This window comes from Aythya fuligula, chromosome Z (genome assembly GCF_009819795.1).
Source record: "Aythya fuligula isolate bAytFul2 chromosome Z, bAytFul2.pri, whole genome shotgun sequence".
In the NCBI taxonomy this organism is placed as follows: Eukaryota; Metazoa; Chordata; class Aves; order Anseriformes; family Anatidae; genus Aythya; species Aythya fuligula.
In genome coordinates, this window is record NC_045593.1 from 19,915,152 (window position 1) to 19,941,755 (window position 26,604).

Consider the following 26,604-nt stretch of genomic DNA (forward strand, 5'->3'; position numbering starts at 1 on the left):
TCTACATTTGACTTCAACATACCACTTTTGGAGAATGACTGCACAGATAAAGCAAGGAACAATTCAATCTTTGGTTCTCAGTAGGACACAGCATGGCCTGAAACACGTTTCATTTTAAAATCGGATTGAATGCACAAACTCATGGCAGTGTTTATCAACAAAACTTTTGTTGTTGTTGTTGTTTATTAACCTTATTGCAGTGCATTACTGTTTAATCTATATCTGCGGTACTTGTCAAGAGCAGACTAAACCTAAGTGAGAAGATGTGGCAAAGGTTTACAAGTGACTGACTTCCTATTATAGTTGAGAAAGTGTCATATTTTGGAATGGATAGGAGTGTCAGCCTTGTCTCTAATAGCAAACTGTTTCTCTGATTTAAAAGGTGGAGGCTGGACATTTTCAGAAAACTACCTGTTTTCTGTACCACTTTCAATTTTTTGATGTACCAGTACCATTCCTGATTTTATTTCTTTTCTTTTTTTTTTTTTTTTTTTTTTTTTTTTTTTTTTTTATTATTATGGTGAGATGGAAATGTGTTCCCTTCCATTTTCTCCATCTACATCTCCCTTTAACACTCATGCACTATGCCACCTCCTCTTGTTGCAGCCCTTGTAACATAACATGAGTTTCTGCCTATCATTTCAACAAGCCCTAGACCATGCGACCTTGAGAGAAGTGTGTTTGCAAGAGTAGAAAATGTGGCAGATTCTTCCAACATTATTTCCCTTCTTGCTGTTTTTAACCTTATTTAATCAGAATTGCTTTCTGTTTCCTTATGATTCTAGAAAACAAGAGCTGGCTGAGTGATGCAACCTGTGTCTACCTGGGGATCTATCTGGCCATCTTTCCCTCCTACTGATTTGTTGCTTCTTGCCTTCCCTTCACGTACATGAGCAGGATGAATGAGGTCAAAATCTCTATTGGTACTGAAATAGAGGGAAAAAAAACAACCAAAGAACAACAACAAAAACCAAACACACACAAAAAAAATAAACAAAAAATCCCCAAAATGGTAGCAATGGAAAGAAAAAGCTACAGTAGAGCTAGTGAACCTGTGTGTGACTTAATTTAATTCTGATTTAATGTGGCCAGTATGATAGTGATTTCATCCCTGCATGCTCTGTTGGTGCCTGTAGCAATTTTATTTGTTTTGAACTTGTTCCTTGGTGTAGCTCCTGACTGCAGCTGCTATGGGAGTGAGCACAATTTCCTCCTGCTTCACAGGCTCATTGACATTCACTTGTGCTCTCAGGAACCCAAAACACTTACAGCCAGGTATAAAGTTCCAAATTTTAATTTTTCTTCCTCATTTATTTTTTATTTTTTATTTTTTTTTAATGCAGTTAATGATCTTTTCAGCTTAATTATATTCAACATAAAAGTGTCTTCCTTCTTGTCAATCAAAGGTGCCCTGATTATCTTAATCATTATTAAGGGATATTAGCATAATTGTACTTTATTAAAATTGAGCCCGCTAGTGTTGCTATCACTAAGGCTGTGTGTATAACTGGGAGAGGAGCAGCTCCCAGCTGTTTGGAATTTCCCAGATTCAAGGTCATGGAGTGACTGGTTTATGTCACCGTATGGCCTGTAGTGTGGGAATGAAGCTGCTGGTATGGCAATACCAAGAGTAACAGAATAAATACCCTATTCTTCTGAAGACAAAGACACCAGAGGAGTTGTGGTCACTCTCATCCCTTCCCAGACCTTTGCCCGACTCACATGGTAAAGTATTGATGAGCTAAGCATTGCTCCATTGAACAGAGGCCATTTGGAGCTGTGGGACACTTAAGGCTCCTTTTGTTTTCTGCCCTCAGAGACAGAGCCCTTTGACACTAAGCACACTTTGTTCTCACCTGCTCTGGTGGTGGGAGGCAGCAGACAGAACTGAAACAAAAACCACAAGCATGGAGTTACTGCTTTTTCAGGAACAATGTGCTGCTACTCCTGTGAAATTCTTGGATGTGGTATTGCCTCCTGTAATCAATCTGGCTGGGTAGGCCACCTTTTCAGCTGTCTAGATTAGAAGTTTTTTTTTGTGGGTAGTCAAAATTAATCCGGTACCTAAGAGCACAAGGAAATTTTTGCTCATTTTGGCCCAGGAGAGACAAAAATTAGGTGTGTCTAATTCTCTTGGATTCTTCTGAAATCAATCCATCATAAAAATTTTTGAAAACAAATAATATCCATCCTAGCAACTAGGTCCACTATCAATTCTTTTTTCTCTTGAGATAAAAACATACATGACTAAATCCTCTTCTCACTCCCTGTTGTTCTCTCTCACTGTGAATCCCTGAGTAAACAAGATTTCTCATAGGTGGTTTGTACGGAAGTGGACAACAAGGGAGAGAAGAGAACAATATTCCAGAGTTTCAAATCGAAATTATTGGCACAATATCACTACATCTGGAAAAGCAATTTATCAGAGAAACAGTGATGAAGATGTCTGCAGAAAATGTATACTCTGGTTATAAAGGCAGCGCAGCTTCTGCAGTTGACTGATCCCCCTGCATGCTCCATTAGCAATGAGTGATCACAGCAGCTGAGTGATCTGTAGGAATGGTCACCAGATATATTAGACATCCCAGGCATTTCTAATACAAATTAGAATAAGCTCATATTGTTTTAACAATTGAAATAACTTCATCTTTAATGGAATTGGTTTTTTTCAGCACTTAAGTCTTGTACTTCTTACAAGTCACTGGTAAAATACTTGTTGTCTGTGAAACCTAGTATTTTATTTATTTATTTATTTATTTATTTATTTATTTATTTATTATGATTGATTGACTACAGTAATTAGAAGAAATTTCCTGTCTAAGTCCCCCAAAGGCCTATTTATTTAAAGGAGGCGGAGATCAAAGCCTCTTTCTGTAACCAACAGGGGATTTGCTGCTGAGCCATTGAAGGAATAGAACTAGTTGAGTGAGATTAAAAACAAGCTATTTTCTGTTTTGTTTGAAAGACTATTCTATGGCTTTTTAGAAATTCTGAAGAAAAATGCCATTATCAGAAGTAGCTTAATTTGTGATTTTTTTTTTTTATTATTATTCTGAGAATGGTTTTGTTTGTCTTTTTTTTTTTTTTCCACTTTTTTTCTTTTCCACTACTGAAAAAAAATAAAAAGGAAAAAAAATACAGAAAAAGATAAAGTCAAAAGGAGAATATTTAAAGCCTGTTATAATCTGGGGGTTACTGGAGACAGAAGGGAGAGAATGTGTATGCGGAACGTGAGTTGTAGGGGATGAGGGAAGGAGAAATAACTTGTTCTTTTTCCTTCTCCTATTTTTTCCCCCAAGGTGAGGAAGAAAGAGAGGTTTTCTGAGAATAATTTTCCCTTGTTTTTTAAAACATCCCGTTTTTTTTTTTTTTTTTTTTTTTTGTCCACCCATTCACAACGTAAACCATATTATACCTAAAACTATGAAGTTATGATTTTTTAAAGTCGTTAAAATATCAGTGAAAACAAATGTAAGATTAGTTTATCCATGTAGACCTACTGGAGGAACTGTGGTAAATTTCACATCCTCCATGTTTTCAAATTATGCTGTAGACCGAGAAGACTGAGACTATATGCCTCTTAAGACTTTATTGTGTGAAAAGGCTGCCATTAGGTGGAAGAAATCGTACTGTCTTTGACTCTTATGGAAACTTTAGTTTTGATGTCAGTGGAGGAATGAGAGAAATGAGGTGGAACAGCTGTTGTAGAAGTTGTGGACTCTAAGGAAGAGGGTTGTAGTTTTAAAGCAGCTTGGGGAGTGCCAACAGTTCAATATTTGCTTATGCTAACCTGTGTGTTTCTGAGTGCCTGGCAGCCAGATGGGCCCTGAAGCAGATGTAAGCACACAAGTACATTGCGCTTATGTTAGCGAGTGTCATAACACGGCCTGTGCCAGCTGCATGCTGATGTGGGAGCAGAGGCTACACCTGGCCTGCTGAGGTGTACTAATGGGGACAAGGTTATCACTCCAGAAATGTTTAGTTTGCACCAGTTCAACAACTTGCATCAAACAGTTGCAGCAATTTTGAATTGTGATTACAAGAGATGGCTTAGGCAGTGATCAGAGGTGCCAATACGGGTCTCCTACCTGTTGGTGTCTGTAGCTGGAGCTATTGTTACAAATAGTGAAAACATCTGTGGAGCTGTTGAGGGCAGGGAAGGTCCTTGGATGCAAACAACTTTGTTTGTGCTCTAGATACCAAAGGTCTCCACATATTGTTCCACTGGGATTTTCCAGGTGTATAAATGGGCTGCTCACAGGCAGCTCATCTGCTGCAGCAACTGCATGGGAAGAAGACAGGCTGCACTGGGAGACTATCCCCTGCCTGCATGGGAAGGGCTTGCAGCAGGGGAGGGGAGTGTTAAAGCAAGCAGAAATGTTTTGTCTGGGGATTGGTGGAACAGTGGCCTGCGTGAATGAAATTTGGTCTACTGAGATAGTACAGGTAGGGTGAGTTTTAAAATGAAGCTCCTCTTGTCTCACGAAGTGATTGCATCTGTGTAAGGTGTGTTCAGATTCCTATCTGCTTATTACGTCTCTACTCTGTAAAAATTTGGATGGTGTTATGCACAGCACCAGATAGCTGTTTTGCATAGAAAGTGTATCTTGTATTGATGCATCAGTTCCAGAACTCTAGCTGAAAACTGGGCAGAAATAGTGCAACTGTTTATGGTCTCGATGATAGCAGGTCTTACTCCTTCTATGTATTAAACACACTTAGAACATGAATTATTGTTATCTTGTATAATTATTTCCAATTTGTGTCGGGCATCTCTTAATACATTTTTGACGTAGCATGTTTCTGGTTCTAGTAGCTGGTGATGTACCTGGACCTTTGTAGTAAAATCATTGGTTAATCAGATCCGTTGAAATTAAACTTTGTGATAGTTTCACCTGCTTTTGTTAATTAGTAACACACATGGGGAATTTAAATTTTGCCGTCAAAGAGAGCAGGTTCCCTTGAAGAGAGTCAGTTTTAGCCAATGCTGATGCCAAGCATAAATCCTAGTTTCATCTCAACTTGTTAGTGGGCTTCAGCTTCCAACTTTGGAAAACAAAACAAAACAATTACCATTTCCATTTTGGGAAAATATTTTTCCACTGTACTACTCTCTAAGTTCAAAATTGTTTGCACAAGTATTTGTGCAAACAAAACTTTTCTTACTTAGATGCTTGTCTAAAGAGAAAATAAAAGGAGCATGCATGGGAAATCTAAACTTAGGTTTTAAGTTTTGTGAACTTGTTTGTATTCACTTTATACTTCCACTGCTCTTTTAACCTCTTTGGAGTTGCTTTGTATTACAATGAAAATAAAGCTATATGTTAAATTCCTAACTTATTGATTTTTTTTTTTTTTTCATTTATTGGTTCCCTCAATTTACACATGGCTGAAGAGTCTGTCTGTGAAGCAAATATTAAAAATATTAAAATCACGTACAATTTTTCTTTTCCTCCTGTGTTTTGAGGTTTTGGTATATTTTATAATTTGTTCTGATTGGAAAGAGTCAGGATGATGTATTCAGGTTATAAAAAGGTGGGAAAGTGCCTTACAATTTATTGGCAGCTAGCAATGATGTCTAAAGAATGTATGTTAGGAATTGATTTCTTTTCCCTTTGTTCTAAATAAGCTGTTCTGGATAAATAAAGCCAAGAATTTGAAAATCTTGGCTTTTAATTTCTTTGATTGGTGTAAAATGTTCTTCATAGTTAAGTCTTCATAGTTAAGAAGTCATGCACCTCTTCATAACTGTGGAGACAATATATAGTGGAAGTCTGAAAAAGAATTAAATTTGGGAAAGCCAAGTGTAATGTCCAGCGTTATTAATACATCTACTGTCTTCTCGCCCTTTGCAAGGAAAGAAAAAGAAAATATAGGGTGTTAAAAATAAAGAAATTGAAGTATAGCAAACATTTAATAACAGGAAGAAATGGAAGAAATGAATCATGCCTTTACCTTCCATCCCCCCCCCCCCCCCCCGGCCCTAACAAAAACAAACAAACAATTTTTTTCTTTAAAATGCTTAAAAATATGTTGTTATTGGTAATGCACAATATTCTAATTTAAAACTAACATGCTATATCAGTGAAGCAAGTACTATAAGCATTAAAAGCTGGAGCAGAAGGAAAGCCTCAACATCTGCAGGTGTTTCTAGAATGTTCTATGCACTTGATGGAGCTGAGTCTTACTCTATTCTGTGTTTTCATCAGTGATCTAGTTGCAAATATTCACATACTGTAATTAACAGAGATTTTATGTTAGGAAGATTGTCAGAGTTTTAATCAATGATGAAGACATTGGAGCTGGAGGGATGCCTCTGCAAAGAAAGCCTATTTACACATACTTTGCTAACACAGTCAAATGCAAACTTTGGTTCAGGACCAGGCACTGAAGTCTGTCTCTTGAATGGGAAATCCAAAGCACTGAGTCTGGAAAAACTTTAGGGGCTAGTCCATACCTTGCCATCTCTTTTGTTGTGGTAAGGAAGGCTGATGCTGTTAGGAGAACAAAAAAGATGAGGAAGAAAGGGAAAAAGGGGACTAATGCTGCAAGACTCTGTTCTTGGTTTGTGTCCTCCTTAACACTGAAAGAATTTGCAGATGGTGATGACAATGGTTACTAAAGCCATTGCTATGCTGGTGGAACAGCCTGGCAGTGAAAAAGTTGAAATAACTTAGTCTAGTTATCTTAGCAAAAGAGACCTGAGAGGTAATTTATTTGAAATTTATGAGTGTCTCCAAATAATTTTGATTTGCTTCTCTGTTATATGCTTTTGTCACAAAAAGCAAATATCAATAGAATAAATGAAGAAGGTGAGAATGGAAGATTTCATTTCTTTAAGACAATATGTTCATTTTTATGAGGTAAGCTTCAGCTAGAAAAAGTTATACCTTAGGCATCTGACGAATGTGGGGTTCAATACAGGGTGATTGAATGAAATTTTACAGTTGGTGTTTTATAAATGAGCTGCCTAGATACTTGAGTGTGGTTAACTGGCCTTCTGTTTCATAAATCTAGAAGCTGGAAGGTAAAAGACAGATAGTTCAGTTGTATTCAGTTGCATCTTAGTTTCTCCTTGAGTAAGGCTAAAATGTAGTGCGGACAGCAGGCTCTGTGGACATGTGCATTCTCCCTTGACTTGCTCTCAAATACTTAGTTCAAATAAATATTTGACTATAAAAGGTTCATAAAGCTACAGGCCTGAAATTCCCATTCTCTCAATCCACATAAAAAGTTGATTTGCAATTGAATTGAATTTTCCATTCCCTCTTGCCAGTTGAAGGATTCTTCCTCACGTGTTCCTTGCTGCCATGCTTCAGGGGTTGCTCTACACGCTGGGGGTGTTTCCTGTTCCTCTTTCCATTGCTCCATCTGCACGGGGTCCTAATTCTCCGGTTCTGTAGAAAACATTTAGTACTGACCAGGTCAGTACAGCACTTGAGACCAAGCTAGTTAAACCTGCTGAGAGAGACAAAATGCAATGGCAGGGTACATCACCTTGGGCTTGGTGCAATGATAACACGGTTACATTACTCTTTTCAGGCTTGGAGCATGGGCAGAACTGACTTTTGCATCTGACACAGTTTGTGTTGTAAACACCCCCAATCCAAACCCAAGCACGGGTGCATGGGCTTGGCTGTCTTTATGGTGAGAAATCAGCAATCAGGTCACTGCTAACAATTCATCACATCCCTTGTCCTGGACCAGCATGACCATGGGAACATACTTTGTATGCATACTTAATGGTTAAAGGTTTTATGTCCAAGTGACTGGGAGTTTTGGGCAATAATATACAGCAAAATAAACTGTACTAGATCTTAGAAAGATTCTATAATCAGGGATTGCCCAAGACTATAGCCTAAACTGATGCATCACTAATCTTTGTGTTGCTCTTGCGTGACCTTTATTCAGCAAGGATGGGCACCCACATTAAAGATTATCCTGTTGGATAAAATTTAAGTCCCTATTTGGCACAAAACATTTAGTAAGTGGATTCTTGCATTCTCTCAGAAGAAATGTGAGACCTGCAAACCTTTGGCAAATGCTCCAGAAATAAATGTAGAGATCATGTTTTATGTCAGGACTGAGAGCTGAAGCTGCATGAGAGAAGAACTTGATTTCCGTGTATTTTTCCCTCATTTTGCAGACAGCCAGTTTCATGGCAGAAAGGTCTGGAGTAGCATACTGAAACCTGTTCTGCCTGTCAGCTGAACTGCTATGTTAGTATCTGATTGTTATGTATCAGAGTATATAATAGCTGCCACTCCCACAGAAAATTAGCTTTGCTTGTGTGTTGCCTACGCAAAGGGTATAGTATTTAAGCACAAGAACATAATATATTGCAAGGGACAAGGATTTCTAAGGTCTGGCACTGCATCTCCTCATTTTACATCTGTGTAATTTGACTGATTTCAGTGTGCTCACACTGGTACAAATCAGATCAGGCCTTCAGTGCAGAATCTACTTGAAATGATGCAGGTTGCTTTTATAATTGTGCTCTTTGGTTGAGCTTTCTCCTTAGATGTGGGTTCCATTGCAAAAATGAGGCTGTGCCTGCACATGCTTTTTATAAGTCGGAAGGCTTTGTAATACTGGAAGTCTTAAAATAACTAAGCAACATGATATCCTCACACATTCTTTTCTAAAGCTGACACATCTGTGGTGGGATCACACATTGCTTGAATATCATTTATTAGCAGAGCAGGGAATTTTTCTTTGGAAATAATTCCTCCCCTTCCTCCTCCCCCCCCCCCCCCCACCCCCCCCCCCCCCCCCCTCAAAGCTCAGCTCTGAAGAATAGAGGTATTAATGTTTTTCCCCATAAAAACATTAAAATGGGAAATACTAGCTCTTTTTCTGCATGGTAGTCTGTGCTGCAGGCCAGCAGATCTCTCAGATCAAGGCAGGTCTCCATACCTGGTGATACACAACCTACATTGCCAAATAGTGCAAACCGTCACAGTCCCTCTCCATGCCCAGGCAACGTACCAACATATGCTAGCTTTATGGCCTAAAAACTTCCTTAATAAAACATCCTAAGGAAAATAACAATATTTTTCTCCTCATTTGTAGAAACTTTTTATTACCCAGAGTAGTGTCTGTAATCCTGTTGGCTGAACAGTTGTAGCAGATGTGTCCTTTCTACTAGGGAACCTTGATTCTTGTAACCAAACCCCTAGATGTGAATGTAACCTGCAACAGGAAAACATTCTCTGAGGATGTTTTCCTGTGTTCTGGTTCTAATGTATTTCATGTAAATCCCTGCTTGAAAAATAATGTTTTGGTCTGGGCATACTGGGCTTAAGTTTTTATGGCTACACAGAGAATTTTGCTCTGTTGTCCAGGCTCCCTATGAAGCAATTCTTATGGTGCTGCAGAACGTAACTCAGTTTATGGCTGCATGTGGATGGTTTCAGACTACAAGGGTATTTTTGTTCTGACATAAGAACATGCCAATGATTTATTCTTTTGCGCACTTTGAATGACCAACTCAAAATTTGATTACTGTTAGAAATGAACAGTGGAAACAGAGGCAACTAATGGCAAATGAGATCTGTTGTCTACCAACAGCTGCTACTTTCATCTGAGGTTACATGGTGCTCTGTGTTTGCTCATGGCAAAAGTGCTGCCCTGTCTTGTATTAGCAACTGACAATGTGTCCTCAGAACCTGCTGTGACCATGGTGCTTTGTAGTACTTAAAATTTCTAGCTTTTGAAACTTTTCAGAAAAGAATTAGGAATGCCTTAAAAAAAAAAAAAAAAAAAAAAAAAAAAAAAAAGGTGGGGTGGAAATGAGAAAAGGTCTCAGTGTAATGGCTGTACTTATACAGTAGAGCCCACATAAATAATGAAGTGAAAATGAAGTGAAGTTCTACTTTGTGATTGAAGTTCTTGAAGTTCTCCTGTGATTTTGGGTAAAGAAATAACTGTAGACAGCTTGAAGGTAAAGATATTTGCTTTGGCCCCAACATTCCTGGAAAACGTTTTGGACATAAAGTAATGTATTGTTTGCAATGTTTGCCGTGCTACAGCAATCCTAGTTCCTGTAGCAGAAAATACACTATGGGCTTGCAGAAAAGGTTTTGATGGGCATGACACCATATGCTCCCTCACATCCTCTGTGAAGAATTAGTTGTACATTGAATTATACTGGTTTTATACCAACATCTGAGAATATTTTGGAGCTTTTTGCCATGCTTGTAAACCAGAATTTGCCAGGAGTCTGTAAGATCAAGTCAAATATCAATGTCCTTCTTCCCTAATAGTTGCATAATGTTGGCATCACATATGAGAAATAAGATTTTCCTCCAGTTTATTATGGCTTTTGCTGGACAAACTTCTAAGCACTTTAAAATCCTTCATAAAAGAGCAATTTATCTGGTAAGGAGTGTGTGGTCAGTGTGCCAGCATGAACTACTACTTGCTCACATTGACTGCAATGAAGGCAAACAACTAGGGATGCTATATATCAGAGCAAAAACATAAGCTTGAAATGGAAATTTTAGTTACTTCAAGGGATAAAAGTGTTAAAAGTCTCTAAAGGAAAATGTGTGTCATAAAATTGAGAGACAATTTCTAAGAGTCGGTATAGATGTTGGGAAACAGTACAGAGAATATTTTAAAACTGAGAAGGATGTGATTTACTTCTGTCTGAGGGTTTGATAGGCAGAATTTAAAGAGAAGATTCCTTGTCTTTGCAAAATTATGGGATGTTTAAAAAGGAATTGGAAGCTGATTTTCCCCAGAACTTGGGCCTGTCCATAATCAAGACACAGTTGTACTAGGGAAATGGCTTTTCTGGAAGTGTATTTGAAGGTAAAGAGAAAAGGCTTCTGAGAAATTGTTGGTGTCCCAGGAACCACTAACGAGGCCTGGAAGACTATAGCAGGCCTGGTTTATTTTTGGTTCAACTAAAGGAAACATGCCTTATAGACTATTACCAAGCACTGCACTTGTAAATTAAAGAATAAATAGGGATAGTAACAGAATTGTGACCTCTGCTATAGCATTCATTTATCCTCAGCATTTCCTTTGTGCTTCAGCAGAAACACGGTAATAAATATGCCTTTCTTGCTGTCTGCTCTTCTAAGTACTGCAGTGTGCTGGGTGACTTCCCCTTAGAGGAGCAACTGAGGGCATGGAGCTAAGCTTTGTCTGTGGTGTGACCTACTCCTACTACATTGTTTTCCAAGAAGCAGTTTTAACTTGTTGTATTTGCCAGAAAATTGACAGCACACTTATTTTTCAAAGACCAAACCCTGGTTAAATGCTAATAAAAGCACTTTCTTTCTCTATTTAGTGATGTGAGGTGCTGATGTCTCTATGGCACCACTTTTAATGCAATATCATACTCATTCTCTGTTACTGCTGTCTGGCTTTAATTTAGATATGCTGCTTGGATCTGTTTTGCTATGACTGTCTACAGCATATTCCTCTGTGAGTGAATTAGAAATGCATCATCAAAGTCTTAATGAAAATTTAATTTATAAATTCTTACTTTACTCTCAGAATATACAGGAAATGATTGATGTGATTTTTGTCAGTTCTGAGCTTGTGAACAGAAGGTAGACTAGTTCATATATGAGATGAGCAAGCTGTCAGAGTGGGAGCAGGATGATGCTCAGGACAAACCCCAACAACCCCTTAACTCTTTAAATAATGCTTGGGAGCCAAGGGTAGGATTCACCCCTCACCATGGCTTCTTGCCCCAAGGTCAAATGGGCGCACCTGCATGCACTTTTGGGGTACAGAAATGGCCCCATGTTTTCATCCCTGCAAATGTTTTTCAAAGCCCTTTGCCTGGTACTTGATGCAGACAGCAAAGCTATTTTGACAACTTCTGGAGGCACGGAGGACATGGCTGGGTGGTTTTCATGGCCTATGAACCTCTTGGCCCTGGGAAGGGTGTGAGCTCTGTCTGCTGTCTCCTCTATCATGCTGAGTTATTGCAAAGGTTTGAAATTGGTGTCATAACAAATGTACAGGCTTGGGAAAAAGTTTTGAGGTCAGACCCGACAGGAGGAATAATGGCCTTTTCCCAAGACTGTCTCTTTCCCACAGGTGCCTGTAGATAACCATATGATGATGAAGCTGATAAGATAATTAAGCTGCCAAAGGCAGGCAGCATTTGAGGATAAATCTGGCAGCTGCTCTGTGAAGTGGCTTTGGTTGAAAGCTGTGTCCTGGTGGGGTTAGCTGCGCAAACCATGCTGCAGAGCCAACTACAAACATTTTTTTGGCACAGAGAATGGTGTCAAGTAGGTTGTGGCCTGAGAATTGCTTTATTAAGCAAAGCTGTCAGTGTAGGAGCTTGTTTCTTAGGAAAATCAATTGCCCTAATTCAGGCCATGTACTGAAGATACATTAGTCCCAGAGGGCAGGTTTCTTAGCTGCCCCACATGCAGTTGGCTGGGAAGCAGTGTGTTTGCCAGCAGCTGCTTCTGGGATTTCCTTGCAATCCCTTGCCCTATAGAACATGAGGACTTTCTTAAATAGGTGTTTTCCACTGGGAGAACGTTCTCCCAGAACTTCTGTTATTTGTCCATTGTGATTTAACTAAAGTAATTGCTTCTAATAAGGAATAGCTGAAAACCCAGAGGTTAGTCAACACTCCATGAGCAGCAAATAACTCGCAGTTAATTCATCAAATGCTGTCCGTCAGCAGTTGGTGCCAGTTACCTGAAACACTTCCTGTGACTGAGGAGAAGGAAAAACTAACATTTAATCTTCTGAGCAAATATTCATTTGTTCTAATAGAAGATGAGAGTAACTCCTTATATTTTTAGGAGTTGCTATGTGCTGTCTTTCAAGGAGTCTAGCAGCCAGATGGGAGCTCACTGTTGAATTAGGACGTAGCTGGTTAATATGACATAATTACCAGCAGTGTAGCTCTGTCTCAACATTTGTTTAGATGTTGTTTTGGGGCTTCTGGTGAGAGTTTATGATTCTATGTATGGGCATACCTAAATCTCAGAGAAATGATCCTCTTCAAACTGGTAGATTCCTTTAGCATTGCCTTACAAGACCTTTCTACGTGGCATCTATATTTGTGGATTAGCTCTGATTTTAAGTTTGGTCTGTGATTAAAATGAAACATTTATTCTTATTTTGTTGAACTGAAAAACAGGATATTTTTCACATTTTTTTAATTATTCAGTGCTATGTTCAGGAACATTTTTAAACAAAGTTATTTTTTAAATGAAAAATCAAAGCATTTCTTAATATTTCTGTTCCTTTTTCTCCAGGCTCTTTCAGCCGAAACTAATCAATAAATCATATGCCTGTCTGAAAATAGTTATAGATGTACCCAAATCTACATTTTTAGCCAACAAATTATTCAACCGAAAAATCTTATCCTGCACTCTGTGAGGTAATTCTGCCTTTTTAATTTATTGAAAGAAATCAACACGCCAGTGTAAATGCAGAACAGGCTGTGGAATGTTATTATGTGCACTTCTGTAGAAGAAACTATTTCCCTTCCAGTCAAAGATCATTTTTCAGAGCTGCATGAGTCTGATAAAACTAGAATTATATAGCTTTGACTTCTATTGTTTCAAAGTATAATTAAATAGAAACGAGTGGGTGCATAAAGCATATTGATGGAATTAGGAATTCCAAACAAGATTTTAAAGAACACAAATGTCCAGAGATGCTGCCTGACAGAGCTGCGTGGGATATACATGAATCACAGTGGGAGCAGAGTAGAAAAATCAGCTTCCATCAAGCAACAGCATATTACACTGAGAGGCAGAAGTGGTGCTATTGAAACTAAATCTATTCTATGTGCCAGAGAGCCTCTGAGGATCACAGACTGAAAAAGAAAAAGGTGCTTATGGAAACGGGAAAGATAAGAATCAAAATGTGATCTTTGGTTGTCCCTTAATGAGAACAGAGAAGAATCTGGCTTCTGATGACTTTGGTGACATTACTGAGGATGATCACTTTGTAGGTTCCATGAAATGGTGACATTATCATTGGGGGGTTCTTAACAGAACTTATTATTTATTTTCATTTTTATTTGATGTTGGAAAGGGTATCAACCAGGACTAAGCAGAATTAAGAAAGCTGAAGAGAACTTTTTTTTTTTTTTTTTTTTTTTTTTTTTTTTTAAGGCTTTGATATGTTTTTAATAGTTCATGGACATGGGACGTTCTGAAATTGTAAACCTAGATTAAATACCTTGCAAGGACATCATTTTGCCCTACCACAAAATTCCCATCAGCTTTGGTGAGTAGTTTCTATGGCAGAAAACCTGGACCTGTTCTGGATCTGTTGTTGTGGCATCAGGGTTGGGAGCAGCAGGATTGCCTCTCCCTGTTGTGGAGATGATGGGGCTCCCTTGCAAAGCTGGGCTGGGCAGCTCTCAGCACTGCTGGTCCCCTTCAGCCAGCACACTGGAGCATAAGCTACAGGTAGGGGTGGTGACAGTCCTGGACCGACTAGCGAGAGCTTTTCCTCCTGTCCATTTTGGGTAGAGTTTATGATGATATGTGAGTAGGCAGGGATTATATTTCAACTGCACAAGCTTACTGGGCCATTGTTAAAACTCTGGGGTTTCATATGCAATTGGATTTTGCCAGTATCATTTTTAAAAATCAATTGCATATTTATTCCCTTAAAGAATTAACATCAGTGGATATGACAGCAGTAATTAAGCCTGCAAAATAAATGGGGCAACAGCTTTGGAGAGATGAGATTTCTCCTTCAAGTTACACAGAAAGCAGCAACACCAGTGTTGGTGGTGAGTTGGCTATATTCTGCCAAGCAAGTCCAGTTAGGGCCACAGACACTCTGGGGGTGTTAAACCATCATTTTGCACATTCCATCCTTGTGTAGGACTGAATGAAAAGAACAAAACCTTCTGCTTTCCCTCAGGGAGTTTGTAGAGAAAAGCTTTCCAACTTTTCACCCTTTCCAGCCAGCTGTGTGCTATGTCTTGGTGGCAGATCCCACCTGTTTCTGCTCCTCCTGAGGCTGTGTCACTGCCAGTGCTCTCCTAGGTGCCTGCCAGAGGGTAAGAGCTGCCAAAGGGCAGTACTTAAGATGTGGACTAAACCCCTAATAATCTCTATAGGATTACCCTTAACACCCATCATTTCACCCATCTGATTGAAAAGGCCATCTTTATGTGTGAGGGTCAGGTATGGGCAGATAAGTTGGAACTTGTGAACTGGCTCTGCTGCTGATAGGAAAATGGAGGACGAGCAGTGATCTGGACATGTGGTAGAGGGGGACCACAGAAACCTTAGGAGGGGCCACTGGGCATGAAGGGAGACATGCAGTACGTGACTGTGCCCATGGCTAGCTTGGGTGGAGGGTGGCTAGTTTGTTCTCGGTGGAAAACTCTGGGATCATGCTCCTTTCTGCTTGTTTTTAGGCAGGCCATCTTGCTCTGACCTTTTGAGTTGCGGGAGAGGTGTAGGAAGGAAGAGCTTTCTTGTGATAAGAGCAGGATCCTACACTGCATGTTCTGGATCAAAACAGGAAACACTTGCTGGCACCAACCCCATCTCTGTCTGCATTGCAGCTCCCTGATGCCCGAAGTTTCAACAGTGTGTTCTTGCTTGACCTCCTCCTTTCATGTTGTCATGAAGCTAACATAAGCTTGTTATCATTTAATATTTTGGTCACAAGAGGCATGAAGAACTGCATCATAGATAGAGGGGAGAGGGTTAATACAGAGCTTTCCAATCCTGCTTGGCTTTGCCTTTTTTTTTTTTTTTTTTCTTTTTTTTTTCTCCTTATTTTTCTATTTGGTAACTTTGCCTTTTTCTAAGTAGGATGGTGAGGTCAATATCCAAACTTACTTGTGAGACTAGCTTGGCCAACCCAGTTTGGACCCTAGTATTTTTTCTTCTCAAAACCCCTCATGGTTTGGTCCCTGAAAGGAAATGCATTTTGTATGGGGCCATGGGAGGCCTGAGCAGGGGAATCACTCCTTCCCTCAGCCTGCCAGCCCAACCATCCTTCCTTACTGCGGGCACTGACAACATCCACTAGTTTCACCCCTGAACTTGCTGAGGGTACATTGCATTCCACTGCCTAGGTCACAGGTGAGGATGCTCAGTAGCATCAGTCCCAGCAGGCTCTCCTGAGACTGTCATCCCCAGATAGTTGCCAGCTGGACATTGAATTGCTGTGTCCTGAACTTTGATTCTGAGTGCCCCTCTACTTTTCCAGCATACCCTTCATTTCCCTAAGATTTTTTCAGTTTGAATGTGAGAATACTGTGTGCCAAAAGCCCTGTGAAAGTCCAATTCTACTTGGATATTGCTGCATTGTATTTTTAAGTACTCTAGTTTGGTATTCTCACAGGCCTCCATTAGAAACATGAGACACAAACATCTCTCTGTGGTAGATGCTTTAATATCTGCAATGCCTGGAAATGCTAAGCAAGGGATGAAGTTATTCTTATTGCTATCACAGTATGTCCTAGAGTATGGGCTAAGGGAGGTGGGGTCCTAGAAGAAAATGCAGAATTGCTGAGACCAGCCATTGTTTTGTGGTGGAGTTTGTGGTTCAGCTGCTGAATGAAAGAGAAACCATGAAATAGTTATCTTTAACAAAAAAGTAAATTAGAGACAATAAAAACAAATCAAGACAAAACAACAACAACAAAAAGCTCAGTATTGATTTTAAAGGGTTATGAGTGAGCTTTTGCTTAACAAACTGCCAGATGCTCTGTAAACATCACATTAAATTTTGCATAACTGGAAGGGCAAAGTTTTCAGAAGGATTTGAAGTAGGGAGCCTACCAAATGTGATTAGAAACCTTCAATCACTTTCTGCTTTTGTGCCTACTTGTATTGCACCAGCTTTTCTCAGATCATCTCTGGCCACTGCCAGAGGTTTTGGAAGTAAGAAATACTCCTTATCCCAGCATTCCAGGACAGGTTAGGCTTCAGCATGGCAAAACATGTCTAAATTCAAGTCTGCATTTATGACTGCTGTTTAGGAAGAACACAGTCCTGAAGTTGAATGTCTCCAACATCTGCTTACAATTATTTACTTTCATGAAACAGACCATTTCTTAACCATTACACATTTTGCAAGCAAAGGTAGCAGCCTTCCGGCACCCACAGGAGAGCTTTATGGCCTTCTTTGTGTTGTTACCAGCAGTATGAGATTTGACTACACTGAGGGGAATGTCCCAGGTGGTGTTTGGAGGTGGTGGCTGGAGGAGACTATGAGGAACATTGGCCCTTGTGGTGCAGGGGTGAGGGTGCTGCACTGAGGCCTCCCCTTCTGACTGGGCCCCATCTGCTGCCTCAGGACACCTGTTCTGTGCTGTCAAAACATGAGTGACAGCTCCTTATTCATCCTGAAAAATTGTTCTTAAGATCCAGCCACAGTCTGCATTCTGTTTTCTGTCACCTTTAGCTGTGTTTTAATCTGCTTCACATGGGCTGTCCCACATGGGTGACAGATGCCCTCTCAGAGGAAAAAGACATTGACTGCCTCAGTCTCATTAAGTGAGAGGTTTCATTTTGGCTTTGTTTCCCTTTCCTGTATGAAGTCACTCTTGCTTTGTTTTCAGTTTGTGTTGGACATTGGTGGGTGCATAATCTTCTCTAGAGATGTCCCTCCTTCTCTCTCTCCCTTCTCTAAACCTGGCTGCCAACACACAGACTGACCCTTCAGTTGCACACTTCTCAGCTTTTGAAAAAGTAGGTGCCTGATCTGAGAACTGCAAAGATATTCCTCATCAAATGTTCGGTGTGCTGTTTGTGTGTACATGACCACAGAGATTTTCTACCTCATCAAAGAGCTGAATAGCAACATTTGATGTTCCTTGAACAAAAGCAGAGGGCATTGCTGGCAGGCTGAAATGGGATCACACTGGAAGTAAGTAGCCAATGCTGGTTTGTTGAGAGAAGGGAAGCTCTTGGGTGTTGATGAACACTAACCCCTAGTGCTAGCCCGTAGAAAGCTCACAGCCAGTCGGGTAGGGCTTGGCAAGAACCAGGAGAAAGCTCCAGCAGATAAAACAGGAATTGGTGGCTCCTGTCAGTGTTTCCAGCTGAACTGATGTTTTCTTCACTTTGTGGTAAAAGAAATGGGGCTGAGTGGCAGCTTTCGTTAAGCTATTTCCTGGCAACGTGCAGGATAAGCTTATTTGGAAACAAACATATTTTTTTCTAATCCCTGGCTAAGAAAATTTGACATCTATCCCTACTTGTGACATGATTTCTCCAGCAGGCTTTCCTACACATATTGCAGCCAGACCTGTTACTGTGCATACTGCTATAAATATAACGTGGTGGTCTGTTTCTGCTTTTCTGTCCTTTTTCTTCCCCCCTCCCCTGTTTTTCCCTTCTTTAATATATGTCTTGCCTGTCTACAGAGGAGTGCTAAAATGGTGCATGGAGAGAATTGGGTATATATATATTTTTTAACATCTTCTATTTTATTCAGGTCCTTCCTCTCTGAACCCCAGGGAAATCCTTTCTGTGCAGACACCTGCCTGCATTTGAGAGGGAGTTTATTTTCTGACAATGACCAGAAAGCACCATGCAACCTAAAAAATATATCCCCTCCTTTACCCTTTTCCTCGACTAAAACACTCTTTTTAACAGACGTAACATCAGAAATTGGATTCTACAAGATATAGTTATATAACGTCATTGTGTAGATAAAATGAAAATTCAGTTCTTCTTCCCCTCTGGAAGTTGGGCTAAAACAACAAAATCAGTATAAAGTGGAGAAAATGCTTCTCTTTTGCAATTGCATTTTCTCACCATTATGTCAGCCAATGAGTGCTGGCAAAACCTTACAATAGACAGGAGTTTTTGTTTAGGGTGCACATTGTTGCATCAGTAACATGTATGGCAATATCTTAGCCTACTTGAGATGTCATAACATTTTTTTTTTCAATTTTTTTTGTTGTTCTTTTGAAAACAAAGTTGTAGAACAAACCCTATTACACTGCCAACATATTCCTGATGGACTATTTTGTTAGCTTGTCTTATTGTTTTGTTCTTGACAGCTTCAGGAAAAAACAAACAAACAAACAAACAAAAACAAACAAACAAAAACACTCTGGCTGCATTAAGAAAAAGATTTGCAAGGTCTAAAGAGGCCTATTTATAAGCAGCATGAGCAAAAGCAATCTAGAGTAATATTTTACATAAGGGAGGAGCCAGAGAGCTGATGGTCAGGAAGTTACCTTTGTGATACTTACAATAAGCCACGTGCTTGAGAATATCACATGGACATTAGCTGTTATTGTTTTGGTGTGGAACTGACCAGGTTGGTTTGGTACACCCACCACAAGGTGCTGAGAGGCAGTGCCAGGCCAGAGGAGCTTTCACAAGAGCATGATGAAACTGGCTGGCTATAGGGCAAAACTTCTGTGTTTGAAGATAGCAGGACCTCTGGAGATCATCTAGCCCAAGCCCCTGCTGAAGCAGGGTCACCTAGAGAATATTGCACAGGTTTGCATCCCTGAGGGTTTTGAATATCTCCAGAGAAAAGGACTCCATAGCCTCCCTGGGCAACTTGTTCCAGTGCTCTGTCATCCTCACAGTAAAGAAGTTTTCTCATATTCAGCTGGAATTTCCTGTGTTTCAGTTTGTGCCCCTTGCCTCTTGGGTCCTCCAATTTCAGGCAAGACTCTCCAGGAATATGAGGGTTTGTGGGATGCCTGTGAATGTTTGTAAATGCTTCTCTAGTCCTAACCAACCCTCCCTCCTTCACCCACCAATGTAATTTGAAGCTTCTTTAGTACATAGAAGGACCATTTCATGAGCTGCAAGAGTTGTTTTGCATATTTCATATATATATATACATATATATATGTAAAATACATATTTATGTATAAAAATATATCTCTATATACACATACATATTTATACGCCCAAACACTCTCTTCTGGGTACTTGGGGTTTTGAAGGTCCTGTATCCCCCAAAGTACTTGGGGGTTGTTTGATCACGGGGAATGAATCATTTTAAAGCCCAGGCACATGCATCCTACTTGTGCCAAGCAGCTCTGTTACGTGGCCAAGTCTGTGGTGCTGTACATATGTAAGTTGGTGCATTATGTCTGACTACAGGCTGCTCCATGTTTGCTTGCTGTCTCTGTGTGCAATGGATAGCTTCCCCACAGTTAGCAGTTCATACTGTCAGATGTTCTGCAAATCATGGTTCTCTGAAAGCATGGGAAAAACTGTCCTATGAAGGAAGGTGTAGAATTTGTTCATAAACTATAGAAAACCCCAGACTGGCAATAGCCACAGTGGCTGATAATATTTTCAAGATCATCAAGCAGGATTCTGCAGCTCAGAGGTCCATTTTTCAAACTGGGATTAAGCCTTGCATGGTACTTGTGGATATGGGAAGGGGAGCAAAAATGTGATGTGAGAAGTGAGCATATGAGGTATGTAGGGTGTCCTTGCTCTTGAATATCTTTTTCTCTGTAAAACAAAATCAAAACAAACACAAAACCAAAACAAAACAGCAAGAAACACAGCAACAACAACAACAACCAAAACCAAAACAAATAAAAACCAAAACCAAAACCTATACAGGATAAGACTGTGGTTCCATTTAAGTGTAGAAGTGCAAGACTTCCTGGCCAGTAGATGTCTGTGTGAGAGAGGGAATCACTTCAGCTTTTCCCTGCCTTGTTAGTTGGCCATTTTATGATTTTAGATGTTATAGGTGTACCTAGAGACTTCTGCTAAGGCAACTCATCTGAAGCTACCTTTGGATCATGGTGCTGTCTGTAGTACAGGGCCTCTGCTGTTGCTGCACTCTTACATTGACTGGTCACACATTCCACTACTGTAAAAGAATTGAGACTTGTGTAAGCAGTTTGTTGCTCAACTCTGCACACAGGTGTGCCTGGTAATGTGCTCAGCAGGTCCTTCCATGTCCTGGTCTTTATCCATCAACTTTTGTGTGCTGTGTGACATAGACTGTGCTTCTCACTTGCAAAAGCAAGTGAATATTTTGCGAGTGCAGTAATCAGGCAGTCTATCTGCAGTGTGGCCTATCTCTGCATAAGTAGCTATTCCGACCCGGGAAGGGTGGACAGGACCCACAGCAGCTGCATGTCCTGGTTGTGAGCTGTGGCCTGAGACACCACGAGGTGAGACGTGAGCCTCTAGAGGTCACTGGCACACCAGACCAGGTGGCAAGAGGGACAGGGCTGCTCTGGGCAAGGTTTTACAGCAAGTGGTGAGTAAATAGCAACCAAGAGTAGAGCAGATTTTGTGTTTCAGATCTGCTGCAAAGGCATGAATGAAGTAAGAGGTTATGGCTTGTCCAGAGAACACATACAAAGCCCATGGAGGCACTGTACCACTCTGTGGCAAATAGCTTAATGTGCAGTGGGATGGAGGTTTAATGCACAAAACTGCTGTGTAAAGAGCTGCAGCTGTAGGGCATGGGCATGAAGCTGATGTCCTCAAGAGTGGACAAGGAGCAGGGGGAGCCTCCTAACCACAGTGGCCTCTGGGTACTGTGTCAAAGACTGCTAGGCTGGCCACATAGCTGTTTCCCCAACCTTGCATGCAATGCAGTGATGCAGAGTGCTGTTGCTATACATAAGCAATGCCTGGATTCCCAAAGTCAAAAATGACTCAGAAGAATTAAATGATTAATTCATTTCAATGGCACCTTCTTGTACCACCCTATTAGAAACCCCAAAGGGCTGGGAGAATCCAATAATCTGCTGACAGCAGTCCGTACTTGCCCTGTGTGTGTTAACTGCCCCATTTTGGTATTAACAGAGAACTGAGGAAGAGTGTAGTTAGGCAGAGAGCCCTGGCTGGGGTAGAGGCAGAGATGTGGTAAGGGGGTATCTGTGCTGGGTAGGACCTGGAGTGGCCATTAAGGCTCAGGCACCTGAAATGTGCTGCGATATCTGCAGGTCTCCCTGAGAAAGAAAAAAAGGAAGGGGTTACAGGGATGTCAGCCAAGGCATGCCTAGTAGTAATGCACAAGGAGTGTTCCCTTTGTAGTTTATCACTAATGTTTAAATGAATTCTATCTTCTAATGTGTTTCCCCTTGAAGTCACAAAGTCGGACAATAAAACAGAGCTCGACAGTTCACAACCACGAACGTGTAAATGTTATTGAAAAGCCAGGACGTGGTGGGGATAACACCGGTGGGGAATTGTCCGTCTTCGCTGACCTGGGTGTAGCCGCCTGCCTTTCTCAGCATTGTTCCTCTCACACTTTGAGCACAAGGGAGAGGAACTCCTGCCTCACGCGTTCCCACCACCCTGTGCTCCCCTTGCCTGCATGCCAAGAACTCCCTGCTGGCCCCTCCTTCCTCAGCGACCTCCCGCACAGGGCTGATCGCCTTCGGTCAGAAAATCTGCTGGGCTTTGCACAAACGTCTCCTAATGTAAATACTAGAGAGCTATAGAAACCCTCTCTGTTGGTGCCGGCTCTTCTAAGCTCTGCTTTCAAAGTGCTGACTGTGTTGCTTCTTATCATAAATTGGTCTCAGCAGTTAACTTTCTTTTGATCACTTGGGTGTGTGCTCTTTTTTCTTTTAAATACATTTTTAATAGTAGATGAATGCAGTGACCAAATATACAAGCATAAGTTTTTTAATTTAATGGAAATTATAATTAATTTCTTTGTAAACTGGCCAGACATTATCATACTCCTTAACACAAAAATGTAGTTTTGAATTACAGTTTTATAGAGAACAGTAATGAGGAACATTATTTTAGAATAAACAGTTGATGAGTATGTAGGAACATGGCAATATTGGCAAATGGATTTTACATGCAATATGTTATTTAAACTTCAATACATCTTACCATGCTGTTTCACATTAAAAGCGGTATAAGTGACTGATGAAATTTTATTGTCCATATTGGCACAGCACTTGGGTGCTGTTGCCTCTCAATGTGTATCTAGTCGGGATATGGGCCAGTCCTGCACCTTGCCCATAAGCACTTGTGGTCCTGACAGCCCAATGGCACCCTCAGTCTCTGCTATTCACTCCCAGTGAAGAATGTTTCACACAGAAATATGTTCACACAGAAAAATGTTTCAGCCATTAGCAAATGGATCGTCAATGGGATTCAGTCACTGAGCTGTTGTGTGCTGGACTCCTCTTTTTGCATCCTGCATTGCATATGGCTGAATATTACTGTACCCCCACCAAAACATTCTGCGCCATGCATTATTAGAGCCATCTGAAATGAAATTGTAAGAGAACTGAGGCGCTAAACAAAATTTGAGGTTGCTTTAGTGTGAAATTTAGTGTTTGCTATTAACAATTTATGTATTAAAAGCTCTTCATAGACTAGAGCATGTCTCATCTCTCACAGTAGTTGGGAAACTCTGTGGTATGTTCTGCTGAGCAACATTGCATTTCTGGGGTTAACCCTCATAGGTCACAAGACATGGTATTTTTAATTTTTATTTTTTTCTGCAGTCACAAATGTTCAAAACAAATCCCTCTCAGTTTAGTTAGTAAGAGCACAGCCTTCTTGCAGCATATGTGTACACTGCATTTTTAATGCAACATGTGACAGAAGTGTTGCTGTAAACTTTTTGATGAATACATGACTTGTGGAAGTGTAAGGACAGTATTGCATTTTCTGTTATCTACTCCTGTCAGAATTCTTGGATTCATTAGCTTGGTGATATTTTTGATAAGAACTTCCGTACAAATCAGTTGAAGGTCCAGTCAATGAAGTGTCCTATTGCAGGCAATGAACTCCAATGAATGCTTAAAGAATAGAATGAGGAACAGAGAATGTATCAAGTGATTATCTTCATCTCCAGTAATTGAAGCTTTAAGAATTTCCCCTAGTAAGGTTTGCATTTGGACCTTTGTGTTGATCTAGGGGAGGATAAACCAGTGGGTTTTTCCTCCACAAAATCCGTGTTTTTTTTTTTTTTTTTTTTTTTTCCATTCCTTTTATGCTGTAGCCTCCACAACATCCTGTGATAATGAATTACACACTTCAATTAAGAAGTTATGTGGAAAAAGCATTTCCTTTTTTTGTAAACCTGATCATTTCTTTGGTTGCATCCGGGTTTTTATATTGTGATGAGACATGAAAAATCACTCTTTCTACAATTTTTTTTTAATGGAATTGAAACTTTCATAGTCTTTTACCATGTTCTCTTCATAGCTTGCTTTTATAGTATTTGATTTCCATTTATCATTTTTCTTTAACTTTGCCAAGTGTTCTTGGCAAACTAAAACTAATAAGATTTAACCATGATAAATTAGAAAGGTCAAATGAAAAAAGTGAGTTGGTTTGGTCCGTCTTTTGCAGAAGTTCTTACAAAATCTTGTCTTTTTGGACTCCTTTGTCTGTAGCTTTTTGAGTTCTGCATGTACCATGAAGCGGGATGACATGAACTACCTGCAGTCCACAAAATACATCTTTGTCATAACTCTGCATGTGGAAGTATAATTACATTATGTGCTTTGATCTATCTTGCCTTCATAAAATTTCAATTAAAAAAACCAAACAAACACAATTGTTTTGTTGGACAACCATCTCCGATCTTTTCAAAAATCTCCAATCTCCTTTTAGTGCATTGGATGTCCTACAGACTTTTGACTAATGTAATTTGTTGTTATGCATATCTACTTAAAGTAGATACCTTTTTCACCCATGCATGTTATTTTGCAGTCACTAGAATTTCATCTGCCACTCTATTCTGGCCACTCTACTGCTCTCCACTGTGATGTTCTACAGCACACCTCCACAAACAAATTTAAGCTGGCTAAGCCTATTCCAAATCCATGTTATTATTTTAAACAATTCGGGCCAGAAAGGGTGTAAACTGTCTTGTTAATTAGTGTCACCCTTCATGTGCGGAAAGTTGTTTTCCATAACTAGATTAGCTTGTGCATCAGGAGAAATTGATGGCCAGCCAAATAGGAGGAGCTGCAATACACTGTGATGACTTTGGCTTTTTTATTTGCTTGTTTACAGGTAGCTTTTACAACCCATCATTATGCCTGTGGTTGACTTTTGCGAGTATGGGTTTTAATTTACTTCCCTTTATACATGTGGATGAGAGGGTATAGTGGGCACATCCTTTTCTGTAAAACATTACCATATCCTGGAATGGGAAGAAGTAGTTCCATCAATGTTAATGAACCTGCCTTTCCTCTCCAGAGGTTTGCATACCTAATACATCGTTACATCCAGCACTGGCTTCTATCTATTCAAGACTAGCATATAAGAAAAGTAATTCCAAACTACCTGTCATGTGAGGCAACATGTGTTGTTAGAAATTAATGTATTTCAGTATTAAAAACAATATAGAAATTACAATATGCTGACTGAAGAAGTATTTAAAGATCAATATAAGGTCACCTTATATTGAATACTATTTACTGTGGTTTAATTGAGCATTTTTAAAAAAGATTATGACATTTAAAGTAATTCTCCCTAGCTTGTCTTGTAACATTCATTCCAGATTAAAAACAAAACAAAACAAAACAAAACACACAAAACAAACAACAAAAACAAACAAACAAAAAAAAAAAACAAGAACAAAACAAGAACAAAACCTAGAAAACTTCTATTTTCTTTCAAAGCAGATGATAGGTGAGTTTACTTAAGTGTAAAAATGGAAGATCTTTATTAAGATAATTTTTCTGTTCCCTTGCATGTGTTAAATATTGAGAACATAATGGTCTACAACCTTAAGATAATAAAATCAGACAAGTTGTCTCCTGAAAAATTCAGGGCATGGCTCTTTTTTAAGTGAATTTAAAGTTATTTAATGAGAGCATGAAAGCATTATTGTGACTGATGTATTGGTAGACTTCATTGTAATAGGAGAATTTTGCAAAAGAGATTTTAATGAAGACAGAGTGGTAGACATTGCCTGACTTTCAGCTGGACAGATTTTCTAGCTGGCCTGGCGAGTACATGCATAATTTGCTTCCAGTTACTACCCGCTAGAGAAACCTGTTGTTCACTCTGTCTATGATGCTAAGCATATCAGCATTTGTGGAAATACCAGCTGCTAATAATAACAAGAGAAAATAGAGCCAAAGGGCTTAATGTGTTAATTGTTTGCAAAATGTGCCCGGTGCCAGTTTCCTTAGTTTCTACATGAGTTGGAGCTTTATGTTAAATTAATCGAAGTTCTCCTTCATGTTTCAAAAAAAAAAAAAAAAAAAGTAGTCGCTTTATCTGAACTGAAATTACTCTGCGGTTGCAGGGTGTGGGTGGCAGAACACCAAGATGCCTTTCAACTAATCTCTCCAGAAATATGTTTACTGGATAAAGCAATATACGCAGTTTTGGAATTATACTTCCAGCACAGCTGTTGTGTGGGAAACGAAACCAAGAAAGGTCTCTAACGAGAATTAAATTTACAGGAATGGCCTAGAGATAGTCTACTGATGCTGCTGTTGTCTGATGTCCATGTGGTAGCTATGGTTCCACTGAAGAAAATGATAAAATGCAAAGGAAAGACATGCAGGAAGAAAAACCCTTTATAGCAATGGTAATAAGGGCCCTGCCAGCTCCAGGGGAATGTGTGTAATCGGGAGAGGCTGCAAATTGATAATGTAAACTGAAGGGATTTTAATGGGATGAGAGAATCAACTGTTTTTATCATTGTCTATATGAAAGCTGGATTGATGTGACACAGATGAGA